The sequence below is a fragment of the Empidonax traillii genome, unplaced genomic scaffold, assembly GCF_003031625.1.
Source record: "Empidonax traillii isolate 1590-97213 ecotype Southwest subspecies unplaced genomic scaffold, ASM303162v1 scaffold732:size314962, whole genome shotgun sequence".
NCBI classification, from domain to species: domain Eukaryota; kingdom Metazoa; phylum Chordata; class Aves; order Passeriformes; family Tyrannidae; genus Empidonax; species Empidonax traillii.
Genome location: NW_020955925.1, coordinates 104,624 through 128,205, shown reverse-complemented (window position 1 = coordinate 128,205; position 23,582 = coordinate 104,624). Strand labels below are relative to the sequence as shown.

The following is a 23,582-nucleotide window of genomic DNA, read 5'->3' as shown; positions in this document are numbered from 1 at the left end:
TTCCCCTTCCTTCTCCCTTCCCCAAAAAAAGAGAAATTGTTCTTCCACGGAGATTGGCTAAGTTAACCTTTAGCCCATGTTATGGCTCAAGGAAATGAGCAGCCACTTAAAAGGAACATCTAAGCCTCAGTTTGATACCTCATATTGATGTATCTTTTGCACTCACCCTCACTGAAAAGCAGTGCAAGGCACACAATTACTGCTGACGCAGATGAGACTGCTGCTGCTTGGGGAAGGAGGGGAGGAGCTTCTCAACCCATCAAAACAACCTCCCACCACCTGCTCCCATTGCACGAGAACAAAACTACGCCGCTCGGACAGACTAAGCGTGACATTTACGCCGTTTCACTTATATTGATATGCACACTCTGGAAAGGAGCATTCTGTTCGAAAGGCATTCAGGGTGAAACCACACAGTTTAATGCTCATCCAGGATTTGTGTAATGGTTTGGAAGAAAACATTTCCTTTCTTCTGAACTGGATCAATCTGTGTTATAGCTCCTCCTTGCAGAGTGTGTGCAGTTTTGCTTTCTCTCCCCCAAACCTGCAGCGTGGACACAAAGCAAAAGCATTCACTCCCTGCGCCAAAGCCCTGGCTGAATGCGCACAGATTGTGTTACCCCATTGTTAAATGCCATTTGATTCTTTCTCCTTCCTTAAGTTACAGGCATATTTTTCTCCAGCATAAATCCTGATTCTGATGTTACAGTAACAGTTGATTTTATTTCTAAAACTAATAACAGGAATTAGAGCGACAGAATGAAATCCTTTCAAAAGTAATGCCTGTTCACATGAAAAGCTGTGCTGGTACAACATAAGATCCTGCCTACAGAGCACGGGAGAACTTCCTGCAGGTTTATTTCCCCCCAGCTGGAATATCAATATTACCTCACATTCAACAGCCTTCAAGATAGCCACCAAGACACATTGGAAAACATGGTGACCTCCTTCATGCATTGAAATGCATAGCCTGAAAAAAGCCTGATTCTAAACCTGTCTCTCATATTCATTAGTAATTAATTCCCTGCTCACTGCAGTAGTTGCATGTCCCAGCACAGCTCTTGCAACCCCGTGCAACAGGACAGTGAAACTTCCACTTAACATCTCCAAGAGACCATTTTAAAAGGGTTACCCTTAGGAAGGGTTACAAAGTCAGAAGAATAGGGTTTGAAGATTTGGAGGGTTTTCCTTTGTGTCAGGGAAAAAGATCTGGAAGGGAAGCACCTAGAGTGTAGAACTGGAGGCAATTCTGGGAAGGGAGTTCTTGCCCTAGCCCAGAGGCAAGCCTGCAGCTCTGCTTCTGATTTTTTTCCTTCCTTGAAGGATACCTTAAAAGCAGCTGTGGCCATGTGGTAACTGGGAAATTCTTTGATTTTCATCACCTTGAGATTCCTGTCACATGATGTCCTCTTTTTCCCAATACCTCTCCAGGACCCTAAATCTGCCCCAAATCATGCACTGAAAACAGAGAAACTGCACAGTCAAGTGTCTTTCCAAGTTACTTTTAAAAAAATATTACTGTAAAGTCATTGCAACTTCATAAGCAACTTGAAGAACTACTAATTTTAATCTGAAAGTGTGAAACTCTTGGCTATGTCTTCACCACATGGTTTCTCCCAGGAACTGAATTTACTCAGATGCAATCATCTTTCAGACTACGCATGTTATTACACCTTAGGGAGTGTCCACATTTATTGTTCTTGCACCAGGGTTACTGGGGACCATATCTTCTTCAGCTGTGGGAGGAAATGTCCCTTTTTCTTTCCAATAGCACTATGGAAAGGGCACTGGGATTATATCATGACCTCTGCAAGGCTGGCAGTTCCATTCCTGTTTATCACACACAAAAGCCTCTCATTTGCTTCCACAACCAGGTAACATCAACCCAGGAAAAAAGCACCTACAGAATCGATCATGGCACTTCCTGAGTGAACAACAGAAGGGCTGGACCAAAATTCAGGTACCATGTTTAATGTTGTTCATTTTTATTCCCAAGTTTCTTACAGAACAGTGCTAGGATCACCTTGAAACGTGTTTAATAACAAACCTAATGGAGCCATGACTGGCTTTCTCTCCTAGGTTATGAAAGAATCATAATCAATACAAATATATGCACCTGCACAAATTACTGCCTGTGTTCTCATGTTGCAGAGGACTACACCTGGCTTCCTGGCCTCCAAACAGCTACCAGTGGAGGACCATTAGTTCCTCACAGCAGCTGTCAGCTCCCTCTCCCCACCCCTCCTGGAACCTACAACCACACTTAACTCCAGCAGATGTAGGTTACTTGCTCTCGCTTTGAATTTCTGAAAAACCTGTGCAACGCTTCATAACACAGCATACAGATTAACCTGCTTTATTTATGTATGTGTGGATACATGCTCACATAATACAACAAATATGAATACAGAGATATCACTTGACCTGTGGCTGGCGTTTGCACACCAGGAAAAGATGAGCAATGTGGAACTGCACACTGGCAGCTACTCAGTCTTAGAGGAGTTGTGGGATGCTCCAGCCTCTGCCTGGCTGTGAGTGGGCTGGAGCACACAGCATGTAACAGGGGGAGGGCAGGCTGCTGCAGGAGGCTCCTTTGTCCAGGGGATGAGGAGCCCTTTCAGGATTTGCAAGGCCTCAAGACTGCAGGCAGTGGAGAGACAAAGGGCTTTCACAAGAGGAAGAGAATATTCGTTTAAGATGCTAACAGACCACTTATTGACTGAGAACTACAGTCTGCCTGTCCCTGAAGGGAATCTTGAGGATAAATGGATTGGAGTTCAGTGCCAGTGACTCACTCTCTGCTTGGTTTGTGAATGGAGAAGGAAGGCTCAACAAGAAAAGGAAGCCCCAAATTTCCAGGCCTGAACCTGCTAACACCTGACTTGATGCAGGGACTGTTAGGTAATTATTTATGTTTATTAGGCTCAAAAGGGACAGGTTTCTTCTCTTTGAATGCACCACTCCCCACATCATCTGAAGCTTCTGTAGAAAAGGCAGTTCCATGATAGATTTTTATATCTGACCAGCAGGTCACAGATGAAGAGCTCTAAGAATAGAGATTCCACAGGGGCTAAAAAAAAAAAATCTGAAATAAAAAACAGAAACTGAGAACTTAAACCTGGAAATTCCTGACACCTAAGCAAGGGGAGAAGGATATGAACTTACATTCCTGCACTCAAACTCAGCATCCCAGTGAATTGGAATAGGGAGACTACTGAACAAGAGCCATCCATGCAGCAGCCCAAATGAGACAGGGTTCCTATCAGTCAGGTTTTGCCAAGACCAAAGTCTCACCAAGCCAGAATCATCACTGTGGAAGCTAAGGGTGGGCAGTTTACCCAGACTTAAAAATGCAAGACCATCAAGATGCTGACTTTGGCTGATTAACAAGTTGCTTGGCTAAGCTAACTTAAACTTGGTTTGATTATTTCTCCTTTACCCTGCCTCCTTGGCTTCAATTGTGTTTTTTTCCTGTTTCCCACGTGCTTAATCCTGACTCTGAATTTTTATTGCTGCCAGTCTGCAATTGCTCCCACCACGTCATGCCCATTGCAGTATGGATTCATTGCCTGACCCCTGGCCACATCCCTTAGCCTAGACCTTCTTATTCTTGACCTTCCCAGAAGCTGCATTTAGCTTTTCTTGATTCCAACACCTAGCATCTGGTTCTAATCATCCCAACCACTAGGACCTATTCAAGTGTCTTAATTTCACAATAAAACAACAGTTTCCCCACAGAGACTGTCATCATCTCATGTGTGAGGCAAGTGAAATTTTCAATGATGGTCTTACCTATGCATCATTCTAAGCCTCTGTTTAGTAATCACTGTGATGTGCCTTCAGCACCAAATGAAAAAAAATCTGAGGAAAAAAAAATCTCCTTAGATTTTTATTTGGATTTAAATCCGAGTTAATAAATATTTTTAAATAGAAGTGGATTAATTTGAGGAAAGTGCATAGGAAACAAACTACATCCAAACCCAAACACAGTGCTCACCATAACCTTGACCTTAAGAAACTGTCTCAGATTTTGTTTGCTCCTGCTCTTAGTGCCCACCTACCATCATGCTAAGCCAAGTGAAAACATGAGGAACTATTTGCAATTAATTTTCAACATGACATAGGGAAATAAGTTTAGCTTTCAAGGCTGCCTTTCCCAAATAATTTCATTCCATGGCACAGATAAGCTTTAAAATTTGCACCTTTACCCCCCCAAAGCATTCTTAAAACCCTGAAAGTTCTGCAGCTGCTCCCTCTCCCATCCACATTTGACTCCTTTTGCCCCTCTCTCCCTCCTCTCACACACACTGTTGCCATAACGAGTAAAGCTACCCACACAATGAGAGTAAAGGAAGCTCTCATTACTCCATTTCAGCATTTGTTTCTGCTTTTTCACATCCCTCTGTAGAATTCTTTCCCCTCCCTGCAGCACACTGGCTCTATCCCTCCCAGCAACAGACTATCCACAACCATCATGCACATTTCTCTCTTCAGAGTTCTGAGGAGGATTCTTCTAAAGGTAAAACAGTAGAGGGGTCCCTACTCATGTAAAAAGCCAATTAAAGTTAAATGCTTAACTGCCATCTGTGCCTTTAAGAAAAACCTCTTAATTTTCCCCAGTGATCAATTTTTTTCACGTGGGGCCAATTTTGCTGTTATTGCTTAGGCAAAATTCCCATTGAAGTCCACGGGGAACTTTGCCTGAATACAAAATATGGAGCAAAACCCTACACTTATTTGCACAGATCACAAATCACAAAGATCACGTCCTGATGCAAGTGATTTATCCTGCATGACAGCTAGTGCAACTGGGCTATTTTAAAACGTGATTTGTTGTAAAATATTTCATGATATTTACCATTCAAAAAAAAAAAAAAAGAGTCAATTGATTCTTTTTTCTTAAACTGGATTAGATTGAAAGATTCTGGCTGCTTTCCAAACCCATTAATTACTAAATGGTACATTTTCCACAGAAATGTTAAGCTATAAGTAGTTCTTCTGGAGCCAGTTAGCTCCTAGCTAAAATCAATTAAAGCTGGTAAAGATACGTTTCCATGGTCAGGTCCCAAATACAGACATCTGTATTTATAGCACAGTGGATGCTGGTAAAATCCCCCAACATAGATGGAGTTGTATTAACAAAACTGTGCTTTCACTGTTCATCTCATACAGGGGATAGTAGGTGGGTTTGTTATTCCAGGATAAAGCCAGCTGTGTCAGTATGGTTTCACTCACATGAGGCTCTATTTCTGCTCTAGTAGCCTCAATTTTCTAGCCCCAAAGAAGCTCTTTTTCCTATGGAGTACAAAGGCCAGGCAGTTTAAGCTTGTTTGTCACCTCCCCACCCTGCTGCTCATTCCCATTTGTGAGGCCTTGCAGGGAACTGGGTCATGGAAATGATCCAGAAGAGAAATAATTTTGGGTGAGAATGAGGGAGAAACCAAAAAAAAAAAAAAAAAAACAAAGAGGATGGTGTTCTTTTCAACCAAATCACTTCCTTGCACTACACAATGCAGAGGGCATTTCACAGCGTGAGAATGGTCCCCCTGCCAAGGTGGTCCGTGACTTTGGAAGTGAAAAGTCCCCGTCCTGCAGACACCATCAGTGAGCTTAAGCTCCAATCTGAGTGACTCCAGTGCCCAGGCAGCACACATGCCAGAGCTGTGGCACTGGGACTTGGCCTGCTGAAGCCTCAGGAACAAAGAAAATCCTGCAGGCAGTCAGAGAGTTGACAGGCAGTGCTCCCTGCCCTAGAAACTCCACAACTCTGACAGGCACATGCAACTGCTCAGCTGCTTTGAGGCAGGCAGAGAAGGGTTTGTACAGAGTACACAAACGTGGCCATGAGTGTAAGCTCCAAAGTGCTTTACCAGAGGCCTTGAAAATCCCCAGGAATTCCAAATTTGCATAAACCAGCACTGCGGTTAAAACAAACAAACCAAAAAAAACCAACCAAACAAAAGAAAAACAAAACAAACAAAAAAACCACACACAAAAAAAAACCCAACAAAAAAACAAAACACAACAAAAACCCCCACAAATCTAGGAATGCAGCTCTGCTTTTCCCCCCACCCCCAGCTATCCTTTTGGCCTTGTGCTGGCACAAATGCCACTCGGCCGTGTGGCGAAGCAGATTGGGAAACTGATCAAGCTGAGAACTCGCCTGGGATTTTGGCACCACATGGATGTTGTTATTTGTGAGAGGACCACCCTGCCTACGCAATCAGTGGGCAGCAAGAGACCCAGCACAGGCCAGCAGATGGAAGGCAGGCCTATTGGGTCTCATTCAGGAACAGCCAAGTTCTTGCTTTCGTCCAAGCTCCTCGGAGACTCAGCTGTGAACAAGGAGTTCCAGTGAGCTTCACAGCATTTCTGAGCCCTGAGAAAACGGGTGCCTGGAACCCCACAGAGCACAAAATCTGTAAAAGCAACCCATGATGATGTCTAGAAGGGGAGGCTGTGGAATGAGAGATGAGAAACTCCCTTGAAACTTGAAGTCTCCTGTCTGCAGTCGTTGGTGCAATCTGCGATTTTTTCCCAGCACTACAAGCGAATCAGTCCCATAAATCCCTTAGGAAATGGGCAAAGATAGGGAAAGTCAGTTATTCACTTCCACCAGAAGAGCATCTGGACCACTACATGAAGGCACAATAAATATTGAAAGGATGAAAAGACTTAAAGAGGAGATTGCAGTTTGTAGTTTAGAACTGACAAATTGGTAAATTCCTCTATTAAAACATGTAGTTGTGTTATGTATGTTAAGGTGGCATTTAAGAGTAAATGGTTGCTGCTGGCTGAATTCTTTAAGGCATTAACTTCACAAAGAAATTAAAAGATGCTATTTGTACAATAAAATACACTTAAGGCTTATAAGCAACACATCTATGTCAAGTATTTTTCAAATGTGTTTGTTTTCAGTACTTCATAAAAATCCAGATGAAATACTTCTTGCTACACACTTTGGGATGAGACAGGAGCACAAGTGAAGTATGGATGAAAAAGCTGTTTCAGCATGAGAAAGATTGCACAGCTCAGTGAAGGCAGGGGAAAAACAGAATCAAGGAGAAATAGCAAAAAAAAAAAAAAGAAAAAAAGGGAAAAAAAAAAGAGAAAAAATGGAATTTGAGAATGCCAGGAAGATGACTGCAAGCCAAAGGAGAGATGGCCACAGCAGAACAGACTAAAGACATGGATATATGTTTGTTTCTTGGTTTGCTTTTCCCAACGAGACAAAGATTGTCTCTAACTCTGGAGCTGAAGAAACGACGACCTCAAAGAGGAAGGCTTCACGCAGGGGATTGTAAGCAGCAAGCAAGGCTGGTAACCTCGAGCTGTTCACATCATCCAAATCAGCGAGTCACACTCGGAGAGCAATAACTATGGAAGGCACTGGGTAGGCTCTAAGCTTCCCTCTGGTCCGTAGGTATCCAGCCCCTGGAGCCCGCTCCAAGCAGGGAGAGCTGCAGGCAGACGATGGAGAGTGGCTGCACAAGTCAGAGCAGGCAGCTTGCCATGGTGGCACATGGCCAGGCTCCCCCAGCCCTCGTTAGCTGCTCCTGGTCTAAACCCTGTGCAGTGATCCAAGGTTAAACAGCACGAGGGGAAGATCTTATTGCCAGAGCAGGCTGGTGACAAGGTGAGAGGTAACACGGCAGCCCGAGCCATTCCTGTGGTCATGGAGCAACCAAGCACCTTTGAGAGCAACAGGGAGCAGAAGCCCAATTTGTTCCCATCAGTTTATATAAATAAGCCTCATTTTAGGTGTCTGAGTGGCTAGACATGGGCTGTGTAAGCACTTCCCTCACAGCCTCAGATTGAGCAGTAGCTTCACTCCTACATTCAGAAAACACTCATCTCCACAGAGGAAAGGGTTGAAGTTTGCAACATCTAAGTCACGGTAAACACTCTGACCCAGGCAAGCTATTTTTTCATGCTCAGATATAAAACAATTAAAATCAAAAAATCAAATTCTTCTAATTAGTAAGGAAACAATAACTTCTCGCAGGCACTCCCTAAATAAATTCTTAGGAAAATCAGTTTTCTCCTCAACTATAGCTGGCTAATCATCACATGTCAGTTAATATATTTCTGGTTTTCCCTGCTGCTTATATTCTTGGAGAAAATATTATGATCCTTCATATTCTATCAGTATAAAACCCATTCCTATCAGTGGATGAGCTCAAATTGCCACCACTTAGGAAGAAAGGAATGTAAATGAGGAATACCAATTAACCCCTTTACAATTAAAAATATCTCTCTCTATTATAGCACCCATTAGTGATACTCTAGTTAATGGTCTGTCAACATTTCCATTAGACCTTTTCCCCTACTCCCACACAGAACTAAATCCCAGCTAATCACCTTGAATATACCTCCATGGATTTACACAATACATATACACAGCTCCAGTGAGGCAAAATATAGATTTCTCTGTTATCTTGAGCCATTAAATTCTCCCAAGTACCTGTTTTCTAATGTAGCATACTAAATACTCCGCACTCTAAACATACTGAATAATTTTGCAAGATTTTTTTTTCTCCAGTGTCGCAAATACTTCACGTACAAAAAAAACTCCAAGTAATTGCACAGACCTGTCCTAAATATACACTGTGAAAAGTTCAGTTCACAGCAGACTCCTTTCTCCCAATATACTTCACAGTATACCATCCTTTTTTTAACACTAGATGTGAGACAGTGTGTTGCATTTGGTGCCCCGTACTGTAATACCCAGAAATGACAGGGTGAATTGAGGACAAAGCTCCAGCCTTAATAGCTTAAGATCCCCTGGCATCCTTATGGTCAAACCACGTTCTCCACACTACTGTAAATGTATTTGTGTGTGTGTCAAATCCATTGCAAATGTATCACATTCATATATATTGCATTTGTTAGTCCTTTCAACTCTCAAAATATGCTAAAGCATTTCATAGCATGCTCATGATCAACAATACATAGTTAAAGAGCTGTCACGTGAGGAAGAATAAGAAGTCCAAGAGGTGAGATGTATGCAGCGTGAATCCAAAGCTATACTTTAAACCTTATTTTCACCATGATTTCTCACTAAATCTGTGATGGTATTGTTTGGTGTCTATGTGCATCTTGGCACTATTTTGAGCAATGAGCTTGCACACAGCAATTCAGCTTTGCCAAGTTTTCCCTGGCTTGTTTATAATCCCCAAATAGGGGACCCATGGCTCTGATGAAAACTCATTAAATAACTCTTGTACACAGACTACCCTTCAGAAACAAAACCTGCACTCTTGCTCGCCACGGTCGAGTATTTAATACGGTGTGACTGGCTTTTGTTTGGAATTACTGTTTGCAAACTCCAATTAGACTAAATGAAAAGGACTCGTATTTTATATAGTACAGCTGATAAAATGCTGGTTGGAAAAACTGTGCCTCTAAGCAAACAAACCAATGCCACCACACTCATAAGTGCTGGAACCACTGATTTCTGGCAGCCATACAAAGATGTCCTTAGTTTTAGAGACTATTTGAATTTACAGTACCCTGAATTCGTGAGGCTGCTGAGGATCAGACCATTTGTACATACGTAATGCCAACTTTACTCAACCTATATATGAGAATTCCACTACTTGTAGCATAATATTGAACAAAGTGTTTTTCTTTATCATCTAAACTCGACCAAGTATTTGCTGAACTACTCCCATCCAGAAAAAAATAAGCAAAAAGTACAATTGAAGTTCCAGTTCACATCTTCCAATGTAAAACTCCTGTAAAACTGAATGTCCTCAGCTTCCTGAAAAATGAGCCTTGCACCACTAAAGGCCAACCTCATAATTACATCTTTCTGTAAAACAATCACCTGTCTGTAGAACAGCCCTGAAACACCAACTTTTTGCCCAGTCATGTGGATAAGAAAAATAAATATTATTTTCATAAATATTCAGCATTACACATAATGTCAAGAATGATGTGTTTAGCATTGTTCCAGGGTAAATTTGAGAAATAAACAGGAATAACCTTGATAGTCTTGGGTTTACACACTTAAGGGCCAGATACTCCATCTTTTCTGTAAATATATCAAAGGAAAAACTTACCAAACAACTAAGACATAGGCTAGAGAAGACGGAGGGGTGGACAGGAAAAATAAAAAACAAATATGCTTATCTTGGCTCCATCATGTACAAAGCCAACAATAAACTCTGAATGGGATTAAGACTTTCTCCTGTGCTGTCAGTGCCATTCTACTTACTGTGAGACTGGGATGAATGAACTGCTGGTGAAATAAAGAATAAAAATTGGATGCAACTCCTGTTACTTATCCAAGTACAAAGAAACTGAAACACAACCTTACTTGTGAGAACAAGTCAAAGGGTAAGTGAATATTAAGAGGGCACCAAACAGAGCAAATGAGAAATTCCATGTGAGCAAACTCTTCTCTGAGAAATGGCCCTGCCTTGCTCTTGCAACTGAAACAAAAAACCACAAAAGGTATAAAAGAGAAAACATCAGCATTTCCAGAAGGAGTGCGCTAGAAGGGAAAAAATGAAATGTAGGCTTAGCTCAATTTTCCCACCTTTCTTGATATACAACTTCTAAAAGGAAAGAGGAAATAAAGCTTCTGCCCTGGAAGGGAAGAGAAGAGGGCTGAGAAAGCCTAATTTGCAGTATTGGTTGTCTTGGAACAGAACAGACCTATAGCAAAAGCGATCCTGTCACCCAATGACAGCAATGAGACATTTCAGAGAATATATATTAACCTCAAATAATTAATCCTTAGCAGATTAATCCCTGGGAAAGAGGATCAAAAGGAAACATGTGAAGTAAACTTGTGGCTTGCCTGAACTTGTTTCAGGTTTCTAAGATCTAAAATAGAAGCATTTTGAAAGCCAGACAGTCACCACGATGAAAGAAATCCCAAATCAGCACATTTCCCCCAAATGTTTTGGCTTCCGTGAATCAACATTTTCCAACTGAAAAAGCATTTAATTAAAATCACAGTCAGATCCAACTTACATGAGGCACAGGAAATCAGGAATATCACTAGAGAATAAAGATGTCCTGCTTTTTTGGGAGAGACATCTTTCACTTGAAGCTAGTGACTGTGGAGCAGTGGGCAGAAATTACAGGCATTTCTGTGCTTTTTATTCTCAGATGCCACTAGAAGATCAACATCAATGATTAAAGAAACAGGACACTCCCTAAATTAGACAGTGATGTTTAGCCCTATTATTATCTAGGTGAGACATTCAAAATCCTCTTAAAACACATGGCACTGCATGCCTCTACCTACAGATCTACATAGATCAATTCTGAGTCAACCCTCAGGCAACTCTTTTCTTGAGGGATCCTAAGTTACACATTTTGCAGGAGCGCAATGACAATGCTTTTTCCTTCTTTATAAGGAGAATTCTGTTTCAAGGCTGTCTAGTGGCCAAAACTTTTTTTTTAAAAAAAGCTTTCTTTACCAGAAAACAAGAAAAAAAAAAAAAAAAAAAAAAAAAAGAAGGGGAAGTGGAAAATTTGCTTCTATTCTAACCCAAGAACAGCAACAATGGCATAGTTCCTAAAAACATCCCATTACATAAGTCTCCTATATTCCACTTACTCAAACTGTAATGTGCAGTCAAAATGAGCTATGCAGGCACCAAATTTGTTATTTTCCTTTGGCTGAACACCTCTACCCTACCCAGGTTAACCTAAGTGTTTAGAGGTCAGAACTAATCCCCCCGTATTTCTCTCTCACTGCATCGTTGTCCACAGTGACCTTACACAAACTCACCCCTTCAGCACACCGTGCAGAATATTTAATAGAATTTTTGTTCCTGCTTTCCAGATCGTTCAAAGCAACACTAAATAAATAGTACAAAATTAGCAATGCTACATATTGACAGTACTGGCAATTGTCAGCAAAATTCAGTGAAAGCAAAGAAGAAGAGAAAGGGGTCCACTGAGTTACAGCTCCAACGTGGTTTTCTCACATGGAAAAACACACATGAGCTAAGAAAGCTGCTTGGGAAGTCTCCAGATCCCTGAGATCTTGTGCTCACTGTTCACTGAGCTTTGCTTTTTATATTTGTCACAAACATACATTATCCACGAACATAGAATTGTCCCAGGCCAATATCTGGGAAGAAATGAAAAGGGAGCAGCTTGTGATCTTGTGTCAGCTCCACTCACACACTGTTCAAAATGGGCACATCCAAGAAAAAAAAATTGAGTCTCTTCCTCTCCTTCCTTTATCCACACACTTCTCTGAGTTAAAGTGCACTAGCAATATCAGATAGTTAATTCTTAATCTTTAGCAAAAGAGGGCCTGAAGTTTCTCATTTCCATAATTTAAACAACTCTGAAGACTCTTATCTGTGTGGGATTTTTTTCCTTAATCATCCCCGTGACTCATAAATAGGATACAAAATAGGAAAAGGTGATGTGAACTCTTTGCCAGAATAGGCACTCCAGAATGAAAGTGGCATTACTGCTTCTTATCTTCTGCTTCTCATTATTAATCCGTTTCATGCCTCTTCATTGCCAAGATAGCCTAACATTTCTGATGCTTCACATTTTACTGAGGTTTAATTGCAAATAGCTTCAAGGAGGAATTAAAAAAAGGCAATAAAGACAGACACGGGCTAAGGGATTTTTGCTTAAGCAGTAAATGTTGTCACTGTACAGTTTAATACAAATTAACTGGGAGGGTGACACAAAGGATTCAAAACAGACTTGACTGTAGGGATACACGGAACAGACATAGACTGACTTTCACATTAAATAAGGTAGAGTCACTGAATACATCTCCATCTGCTAAAGTAGAAGGGTTTTACAGATATAAATGAGAATACAAGAGTGTTCCCCAACAACAGTCTCAACAAATGAAGGAAGGAATACAGTAAAGAACTGCATCTAGATTAAACCTGAGCAGTGGGAATTAAGTGGCACTTAAATAGTGGATTCACACAGAAATTCTAACAGCCAGCTCAAGAGAACCCCTTCTTTTCTATCATTAGTCTGTATGATGTACTTAAATACTACTCTTGGACACTTAAAGGAGTGCATGGGATGAGAAACAGACTTTGGCACTGAGGTGAAGTTATGACCATACTCTGCCAGATAAGTGCAAGCTATTGCTGTGGTGTGAGACAACTGTAATAGGTTAGGAACTAAAAGCAAGTGAAAGCTCTGTGCTTATTTAAAAGTAATTTCAAAACTGAACAATTTTTAATGACCCTTTATCTGTTTGAAACATAAATCTAAACCTGTTAGATGGGCCTATTTCTTCTGTAATATTTTCTCAGAGTGGTGAATCATCGCTGTACCGAAGAACAAGAATCAGAGCTTGCATGTCTTCACACAAATTTAGTAATTTTACAATAAACCTTAATCCGTTTTTTTTCACTCTCCAAATCTTCCTTCAGAGCAGCATCTGGTATTGCTGTAATATATAACTGCTCTAAAAATACAGTGCTGTAGGCAGCAACTCTGACAGTGAAGACCTGATGGAACACCACCAGTCCAGCCCCCGCCGTGTCTCATTTCTGCTCACGCCTTATTCGCTCTCTGCATCAACGGGAGTAAAGTGTACAGGGCTGCACCCACTCACAGCCTTCCTTAGATACACAGAGACTTGCCAAAAATGCATTTACACTGTCTCACATACCACGGGAGTTCATGGCACTCCTGGGCAGACGGGCCAAAAGATGAGGGTTGTAAAAAAGCCTGAAAGAGATTGTACATAGCAGTTTTAACGCACACCATGGAGCTTCCTTACATCTTCAATCTCAAGTGCTGGTGGTTTGGTACTAATAACTCCGTTATTCATCTCAAGACAGGAAGGAGTGACTAGTTTAGCAAAGTGACTCTGCAATCAACTCCAGCCTAAGAGCACACAAAACACAGCTCAACTTCATCTCCAAACTGAGACAGAGGCAGAACAAAAAGGAAACAGGCCTGACAGGAGTTAACTGTAACCTCTGCATCTTTCTAACACAACTCAGAGAAACAAACCATGCACATTTCCTTCAAGGGTCTTTTGAACCAAGATGGTAGAAAGAAAATAGCAGGTTCTGTTTAGGCACTGTTGACATCCCTGGATATCTAATGGACACGTTTTCCAAAGTTGCATTAACAGTGGCATAATTGATGCTACCCTAATCTTCAATTACTGCCTTCAAATGTGTGTCCTGACTATTAAAACTAGAAAGTACAGGAAATATTAAAAGGAAACTTTTCCCTGAAAGCAGGAGGTGGGTGATGCAGTAACAATCTGATGGTTACCCTTTTATGTATCAGATGGAAAATACTGAAAACCTGCAAGGAATTTTGCAGATTGCTCCAGGAGATGGCTGGGCTTCTATAGAGGAACTGAGTTTTCACATGTCTCCACCATATTTTTCAGTTGTTGGTAGAGTCTACTTATCTACTCACAAACTTTCCTGAACTGTTGGTCATTTTTCACAACACGGTTCCAGGCAACAAGGACATCACTACAGATACAGCTGAAAGAGTTCCAGTATCAGCAAAACTTCATGCCACAGCAGCACTATGAGGAAAAGCTGAGACACGTTCAAAATGTTGCCAACCAACGTGCCAGACTTCAGGTTAGGACATCTGGCCAAAATCTGACCTTGCTTTTTGATTTGGGGCTAGGATCAATAAGTACTAAAACTTCCTTAACCACATTTTTGCTCGACTTTGATCTACTAAAACAGATGCAAAACGAGTTCAGATTTACCAATGTAAAAGCAACAGAGAAGAGACTCTGGCTAACAAACAAAGAACCACAGCTAAGTGTGTTTAAGGCACATATGTATGGCTGAATATTTTACTTTCATTTCAAACGCCAATATTCAGCCATCTGGCTTTCCTTGAGGCATTTCATTTGTGGCTTTTTAAAAATTTTTATTCTAATAGATATCCTTCAATAGCAAGGCATTAAAAATATAATAGAAAACAAAACCACATCCTTTAGTGTGAACACTGCAGGCTACAAACCACCACTGCACTGTTAAACCTACATGAAACATAACATCAAGAAACTTCCTATTTTCTAAAATGGTCCTTTATTATTTAAAATATTAATTCCCTCTTTATCCTACTAAATGTTAGTCTTAATGGCCATATGGCTAGACATTTATAATTAACAGCTTTTATCTAAATAAATACAGTGCTTTGAATATTTAATAGATTTGTCCATTAAGAAGCCTCAATGAAAGGTGAAAAAAAAAGCTCTTTCTAAAATAAGAACAGAGGGATATGAACTTCCCGAGGTGCCTGCAGGCAGGAAGCAGCAGGTTGTGTGTGAATATTGACCATTCCCACTGAACAAGCACCACGTCTGCACAGAAACGTCAGTGTAAAGCAGATAAAAACCCACACGAATTAAAAAGAGTTCCATGTAGCAAACAAACCACATGTGCAGATTTTGCACGTTGCAGAGGATCTGATAGCCTGAATTAGCCTTGGAGACATCTGCACCTGAGCATTATTCTACAGCACAGCACTGAGAGACCTCATTTTTTGTCTGACTTTACAATCTCACCACAGTGATTAAATGTGCTTTCTGTTTTTGCTATAATAACTGTGAAAGGCAGAGAATTACAGTAATTCCTCCAATCTTCTCACCCTGGCATGGTATTGTGAACATTTCCAGTGGGACAGTGCATATTAGCGCTGCCTCATCGTGGCAGGGCTCTCAGTTTTCTCTGTCCATACTGCCACAGTGTTTTGTGCTGTACTAACAACCAAATTCTTGTTAGATTTCCACATCCACTCATTATTTCCTTTCCTTGTTTATATAAATTACCATGGCTTGTTATTTGTCAGGATTCATATCTGTGAATTTAATGGAACTTCACTTCTCAAAATCACCCACACTGTCAACAGCTCTAATTTGTTTATGTCAAATCAGTCTTTTTTCCACCCCCCCCTCCAATTTACCCTTCTGTTTCATACCATTTACATTAGCTTGTCAGTTGGGACTTTATTTATTTATTTGCTTTGGAAGGTTTGCTTCTGTGAAACCCTGATGGCAGAAGAACGGCACAACTCAAGGGACAAGTAATAAGATATAAATGCTTTCAACACCAAGCTGTTACTTCTAATTCAGTCTTGGTCAAGTGCAACAGAAGTTCTGGACAGTTTTTTGCATTTTTGAGAAAAACAGATATGAGATGGGTTTGGGGGGAAGGGGTGTTTTGGTTTGTTTGCAGTTTTTCGGGGGGAGTGTTTTTTGTCTTTTTATTACTGTTATTGGTTTTTGGATTATTTTTAGCTCTGCAGATTGCCTTCTCTTACCATTTTACTAGCCACCACCTTAGAAAATGCTTAAACATTAGGCTTGTAAGTGAAAGTCTAGGAACTTAAAGATTTTATGAACTCTTCCAAACATCAGCATTATAATAACCAAGAAGGCTTGCAAGTCACCTGATCTTCCACAGCAATCTAAGCACTAGGACTGTATCTTTTATCTCAAAAAGGCATCATGTGAGAGGACAAAGAAAATAGAAATATTCATTCAGTAACATCTTCTATATAGAACTTGGCAATGAGGTTACCACTAAGATATCGAAGCATGTACAAATTTTAATGTGTACTGAGAAGAAATGATAACCACTGGTGTGATATTGTACATACTGTGCTTGATCTCTCCAAAGAGACAGTCACAGTTTGCACTGCTTGTTTAGGAAGGACTGAAATAACCTGCAACACAGCAAAACAAAACTCACTCCATGAAAGACTAGATGAATACTTGATTTTTGTTCTTGTCCAGATTTAACATGAGTTTCTGCAAATATTTAAGGCTCTAATGGTTTAGAAGGGATTGGGAGGCGAGGGAAAAACTCCAATCTTTTGCTCAGCTGGATCTCTGATCCTTAAAAACTGAATTACTGACCCAGAAGGTGTTCTGGTGGTTGTGCTGTGCTCGGTATTTCCAAGGGAAAAATACACTCGACTCAAGCCATGCTTGGTCCATGATACCTCCACCCAGTCCATGGAGCAGCAGAGGCTGCATCGCTCCTCCTGCTGTGTCCTTCCCCCTACAAAACTGTGCTGACAGCCCCACACAACAAAGGCAGCTGAGCATCTGGGCTCTGCAGGCAGGCACAAAACCCTGCCCTTTCTCTTCTCCACCCATTCGTGTGCTGCACCAGTTCAATCAAGCAGTAAGCTACTTTTGTCAGGGCTCTTAGCAGCAGCCTGGCACAGCACTTCGTGTGCTGGGCAACCTGCTTTTTTAGACTTCTGAAAATAGCTTAGCATTGTGAATGCTCAACACGTCATTTATTGCTGCTCAGGTGTTTCTGACTTCTGTTTCATTGTGGGCATTGAGTTTTTCCATTTATGGTATGATTTACGTGCTGGCAAAGCTTGAACAAAATTATTAATGGATTGAAATTATTTCTGGATAGAAATGGAAGAGTTGTGTTTAGAAAGAGAACAGAAGTCCCATATTTCAGTTGTCATGCTGGAAGCAACACAATCCCTTTATATCTATTAAACATTTACTAGAATTTGTGTATTTTTACTTTCCGTAACTTTTTTCCTAAAAAAAAAAATAAAAAATCTTTAACTTAACAGCAACTATTTTAGTAAAACTACCATGTCACCACTACCAAAAGAACTTGCTATTTTAGGAGCTCATAGATCGTTCCAGATTAAAAAGAAATAAAAATGCCTTGGGCTAAATTTAGCTCTCAAGATTTCAGCATTTATGATTGGGGAGAAGGGGCTTTGAAATTCTGGGGCATCTGAAGTCAGTTTGCTTACTTTCCAGATTTCAACAGGACAGGATTTCTGCTCATATTTGCTGAGCTGAAAAAAAAAGCTACCATAATAATAACAAATATGTAAGATCAACAACATGCCTTCAGCTGCACATAAGGATAACATGCACTAATTTTACCAACAATTCAAAACTAATTTAAGCCCTCAGTGAGAAATATTCTGAGTACCTCAACCGAGAGCTGCAATCATCATTATTCTCCTTGCAGCACACTGAGATGGGACTGATCCCATCTGCTCAGTCAATGAAGCCAGAAATCAAAGTTGAAATAATGCAAAATCTGGACTGTTTTTTATGCTTGTGTCAAGGATCTAAACTTTGGGAAAAAACCCTGAGTGGTTCTTCATCTCCTTAATAAAGTTATAGTCAAGATTTGAAAACCTGCACAAAAAATTCGGCTAGACATTGAAATCATCCCTTTAAAAGATCCCACACGCTACATGATTCACTGAAAATAAATCTAGAAAAACTGTGTCGTCCATTGTCCTGCTCCAAGTCATATTCTAACTCACACAGGTGCTTTTAACCTGTCATTAAAGGTTTCCAGTGATGGCAAACAGACCATGTCCTTGTGAAACCCGCCCCAGCCTGGAAATTCAGCTAACAACCCCTTCCTCTGCTCTCAGTGAGAGGTAGAATATCGGTTCACCTTTCTGTTTAGAACAGACTTTCATGTACTATAAACAATCTTCTCAAATTCTCCTCATAGTTTGTATTATCTAAACGAGAAAATGATCAGACAGAGAGCTTGAGTTTTTGTCCATATCTTTCTGGAGAACAGCTCCTAAAAGAGAACTTCTAGGACTGTAATAATATCCTGCATATGATGAGTCTATTCACTCACCCAAGAGCAATTTTTTTCCCTTTTTCAAGCAGCGGTATGGTACTGAAGCTTTACATTCAGTTTGTGGTCTGCTGGCAAGTATTTTCAGTAGTACTGCTACCTACCCAATTTTTCCTCATTCTATATTTCATCATTAATCTGCCTTTTTCTTCTTACATGCAGCATCACCTGGGTGAGCTTGGGTGAATTTGGAGAATGTGTCCTCATTACTCACTGATTCCCTTCTAATGTTGTGTGGGAAATTACCATTCTTGAAAACAGGTCTTTTATCCAAATAGCCTACTTTATATCAGAAGCCAATGGTCCAGACAACCAAGTAAACAGCAATAATAGCTATTGCCACAATAACTTTCCTACTAACTCACATTAGCCTTACTAATGACTTTTCCTTTATTATCACTGTTCAATTGATATTAAGCACCAATTAAGCCTTAGTTCTTCACCAACAGAACGCTGAGCAGATGGTGAGGACACATTAAAGCGATAAGGCCAGAGCTGGCAGTTCTAAGAGTATAAACCATATTCTAGGATAATCACTAAAAAAGGAAATACTGCATTTATTTTCTGTTATTTCTGCTCTTCAGAGGGGAGTTACTCTGGGTATACACTGTTCAAATTCAGACAAGAGCCCATTGGAGTCAGTCATTTATATTTGTGTATATAACCAGACTAGTTAAGTCAACAAACTGGCATCCATGCAGAAGCCTCAAATATAAAAAAAAGCTTTGAGTTTTCCACTGGACAAGAACCAGAAGCACTACACAAGGTTTATAAACTTGCCTCATCTACATTGCCTAATAGCTTGATAGTGCTGCAGTGGAGTCCTGAAGGCCATGAACTGCAAGGGGGTGAAAGGAACAGCACAGAGAAGAGAGCTCAAACCTCTCACTGAAAACCTTCCCCTATCAATATATGAGAGGTTTTTCAAGACAGAAAATCAAAAGTGACTGGAAGTGATGCTAACTATAGCAATTCACTGGCTTCTGCCAGTTGCCTGGCTTTGACCAAGAAAAGGCACAGGCACAACATGAGCTGCTTTTGACCAAAGCCATGAAGTGGTGCCGTTTCCTCCCCTTCCCCTCCCTCACCAAATACAGAAAAATAAATCACTGTTCTGGGGTTGCATTTACCACTCAAGTAAATTGATGATGCCACAGGTGTTGATATTTGAAAGTTTCATGGAGTCCTTTCAAAAAGAAGACACCTGTAGGTATCTCAAATCAGGATTTGGATCTACAGAATAGGAAAGAAAGCATTTTCACTTAACTGTAGCTACTGAGTTTTACATCCTTGCAGCATCATGACAGGTTTTGAGAAGACTCAGTCTATTATATTTCCAGTGATACTGTTAGCTCACATGGAGTCAAACAGGACCTTAAAACAGGATGATCTGGCTCTTCACTGCAGGGACAACACAGTAGAGGTACAAATATTTGTTTTGTTGCCTGTAATATGGCACTAAAATGACCAACTGAAGGTTTGTAACACAGTTGGCAGAGAACATTTGTATCCACCTGCCCATACTGTGGGATACATGCCCATCCCTGTGCCCGTAGCAAAGGTTGCTTCCAAATTGGGTGTGTATGTTGTTGTTCAGCCACAATACCCAAGTTCATTTGTATTCTCACAAACTTCACAAGAACAGCAGTCTGGTTATTTGGTTATCTTGCTGCTCTGTGAAATTTGATACCTAGATCTATGCCTTAGACTCAAACATCTGCCACAGTTATCCCAGGAACTTCTCCTATTTGTGGGGTAGGAGTATTGAAAAGGGGGGCTTTTCAAATAGCCTAACAATCAAAAAAAAATCAGGGCAGAACAGTACTTTTGAGTATTTACCTTTTTAAAGTAAAAAGAATTTTTAAATAGTGACTAGTTGTATAATTTGACATACTATTTCTTCTATATTTAACAGACAAAGCATTCACCTGAAACATCCAGGAGTTACATCTTGGTTTCAGACAACTCTGGTGTTTTCTCTGACTAAATGTATTCAGTGTACTCCACAAGGAGATTCCTTGCCCATCAGTGTACAGTCTGGGCTAACACACAGCCCCTTGAAAACATTATATTTGATAACAAGCACAGGGATTGATTAAACTGCCTCAGATAAGAGTATCTGCCTCCATCAGGTTAGCTACTTATGCTAACACCATGTGGCAGTACTTACAAAGCAGATGAATTTGTGAAAATTTCTACAGAAATTTCGAGGATATAATAGCTATCTCATTTTGACTTGAGATTAAAACACTTCCCTCCAAATGCTGAAGAGCATTGATGTATAAATACATTAAAGCCAACACTTTCTATCTCCCTTTTCTGTTTAAAACTTGCTTAATTAAGGCATTTATATTTCCACAAATTACTGCAAAGTGATTGACCTAGAGGTTGCTCTGAAATTTGCAGAAGAATTTACAGGAAATTCTTCTCAGCAGCTTTTTTCCAAGTTCATTTTAAAATCTTTTAAAAATATTTTTGATCATTATTGGTAAATGAAATTGCTTTAGTCTGCCAGAATAAGAAAATGCTTTACTATCTCACAATGAATCTATTCCTTAAAGCTGATTAGGTTCTACTTCATAACAGCTTTAAGCATTCAGTTATTAGCAGTGACTCCCAAATAATCACACTGGACATTTACAATGAAGCAAAATTTACTTTAAAGCAAACAATTGCAAATGCAGCATGCTTTGGATATCCTAATGTCATTTTAAGTATTATTGCCTATTAGGAACAACAACAGCACAGCTGAAGCAGTTAACAGAAATGAACACAAGTCACAGTTTTAATTGCAGCCTTAGAGCCATATTCATTAGAGGTGAGCATGTTCCCTTCACACTGCAAGTAGAATGCCTGCATATGTGATTTTAAAAGCAATGCACATCTGCTCAGAATGTGACTCCTGTCTTCTCATACCCATCTCATGCCTCTGACGAGGACAGGAAAGCTTCTCCCCTGAAATTACCGGCTGAATGAAACACTGAACCCCTTAAAAACAAACAAACACCCCACACAAAAACCCCACGACCAAAAAACAAACAAACCAACAAACCACAAACAAAAACCCCACTTTGATATTTCCTTAAACAAGGCTTTCAAACAAGATGTAATTTTATGTACACATGGACCCGTTCTGACTTCCTATTATTGCTTTATCTGTCCTATCGTAAGAAATTGCGTATTTCCAATGCCAGATTTAAGACAATTACACCTGTCAAGCAAAAACCTTCTCAAACTCTCAGTAGTATCCCTTGGAAATACAAGAAGACACTACATGATGTTATTTCCTGTGCTAGTAGAAGTCAGCTATTTCACAGGGGTCATTTACGTCTCTGGAGGAAAAATAGTGCTTGTAGAGCTCGTAACACCAGTCTCTTAATGTCAGTTCACACAGCCTTCAAGGATACAACATCTTGTATGTTTCCTTAGAAGTCCCAAACCAGAATTCTGGAACTACAGCTGGGAGCAGAGGGGCTAACTGGGCAACAAAACTCCTGGGAAGGGTGTATGATCTTGAAAAGGATACAGTAAAGGATTAGATTGAATGAAGTGGGAAATGAGTATCTGGCTGTTCTGAAACTATGTATGTCAGTCCAGGACACCTGTCTAAAAAGGAAAAAGTTAAAAATGCAGATCTGGAATACAACACTTCTTACTGTGAGCTGCTAAGCCTCCACAAGAAAATTCCAACCTCCCAGTCACAGGAATTTAGGGAGGATCACTCACAGTGGATGCAGGGAAAGTGACAGACTGGCCATCTCTTAAATGAGAAGAGATCAAACTCTGAGGACGACAACCCCACAAGCAGAGAGAAATACTGAATGCAGCAGAGGCCAGAGATTCATTTCACCTCTCCAAGCTTTAAAAAGCCAAGATGAAACTCCAGTGACCAAGGGATTCCTGAGTTTCACTTGGCAGTTTATCTAGCAGTTGGAAAGCGTAAGACTGTTACTCTACAATGGTCAAGTGTTCCACACAGTCAGAGAGCTACAAGAGAGTCCAACACAAAACAGTTCCATTGTTTAAGAGGAAGCATTATACAAAGAAAAGCAATTAATCATAATTAAAAAATAAAAAGCTATTTAAATAAATACACAGAATCATAGAATCATTTTAGTTTGAGAAGACTCTCAAGAACATCAAGTCCAAGCATTAACCTGGCCCTGCCAAGTTCATGGCTAAACTCTATCCCCAAATGCCACATCTACATGGGTTTTCAATTCCTGCAGGGGTGGCAACTCAGCTGCTTCCCTGGACAGCCAATTCCAATACGTGACAACCCATTCTGGGAAGAAATTTTTCCCAGTATCTATTCTAGACCATCCCTGCTGCAGCTATATAACTCTACAGCATATTCTGCACTTGAACTATGAAAAAGGGCTTCTCTTGATGATTTGTTTTTCATTTTCTGCTGAAAGACATAGCTAGATATCTTGTAAGGGTCAGTGCAAGATGAATCCATATATTAAGAATTACAGTACATTGCATTAACATGTCATCCACATAAAGTATACTTTAAGGTTAATACAGTATGGTTTGTCATTTATTAATTAGAAGACATGTTGAATAATAATTTTATTCCTTCAGAATGAACACTAGTTTTCTCATTTGAAACTTAGTGCAAACAAGAAAGGAATCTGCAAACTGTAGATAAAATATGCAGTGTATGCTGAAATTAAATTTGGCTGCACTACCAAAGCATTTCAATGACTTGCAGTTTACTGGAGACAACAGTTTCACCTATTGAAAATAATTCTCTTCCTGTTTCTACTTCAGCTGACAGTTGAATTGGTTTCTCAGGTCCTGCCCATGTCTTGCCTTTGGCTCCAACCTCAATCACCCTTTAAAGGGTGGTCTCTGAGGAAAAGTTCTTAGCTCCATCTCTTCATCTTCATTTATCCATAATGCACCTCCACCTGAACTGCTGAACAAGGAAATTATGCCAACAGTAACAGCACCACACACAAAACAGTAGAAATAGCCTGCAGC

The 23,582-nt window shown here is 40.2% G+C and overlaps 1 protein-coding gene across 4 annotated transcripts in view; it reads right to left on the bottom strand.

Moving 5' to 3' along the window:
- NYAP2 (neuronal tyrosine-phosphorylated phosphoinositide-3-kinase adaptor 2) overlaps positions 1–188 on the bottom strand; it is a 130,409-nt gene extending 130,221 nt beyond the window's left edge. For all 4 annotated transcript variants that reach the window (XM_027900469.1, XM_027900466.1, XM_027900470.1 and 1 more), the window contains exon 1: positions 68–188. The gene's annotated coding sequence lies outside the window, so the exon portion shown is untranslated. The remainder of the gene's footprint in view (positions 1–67) is intronic.
- Between the last annotated feature and the right edge of the window lie 23,394 nt (positions 189–23,582).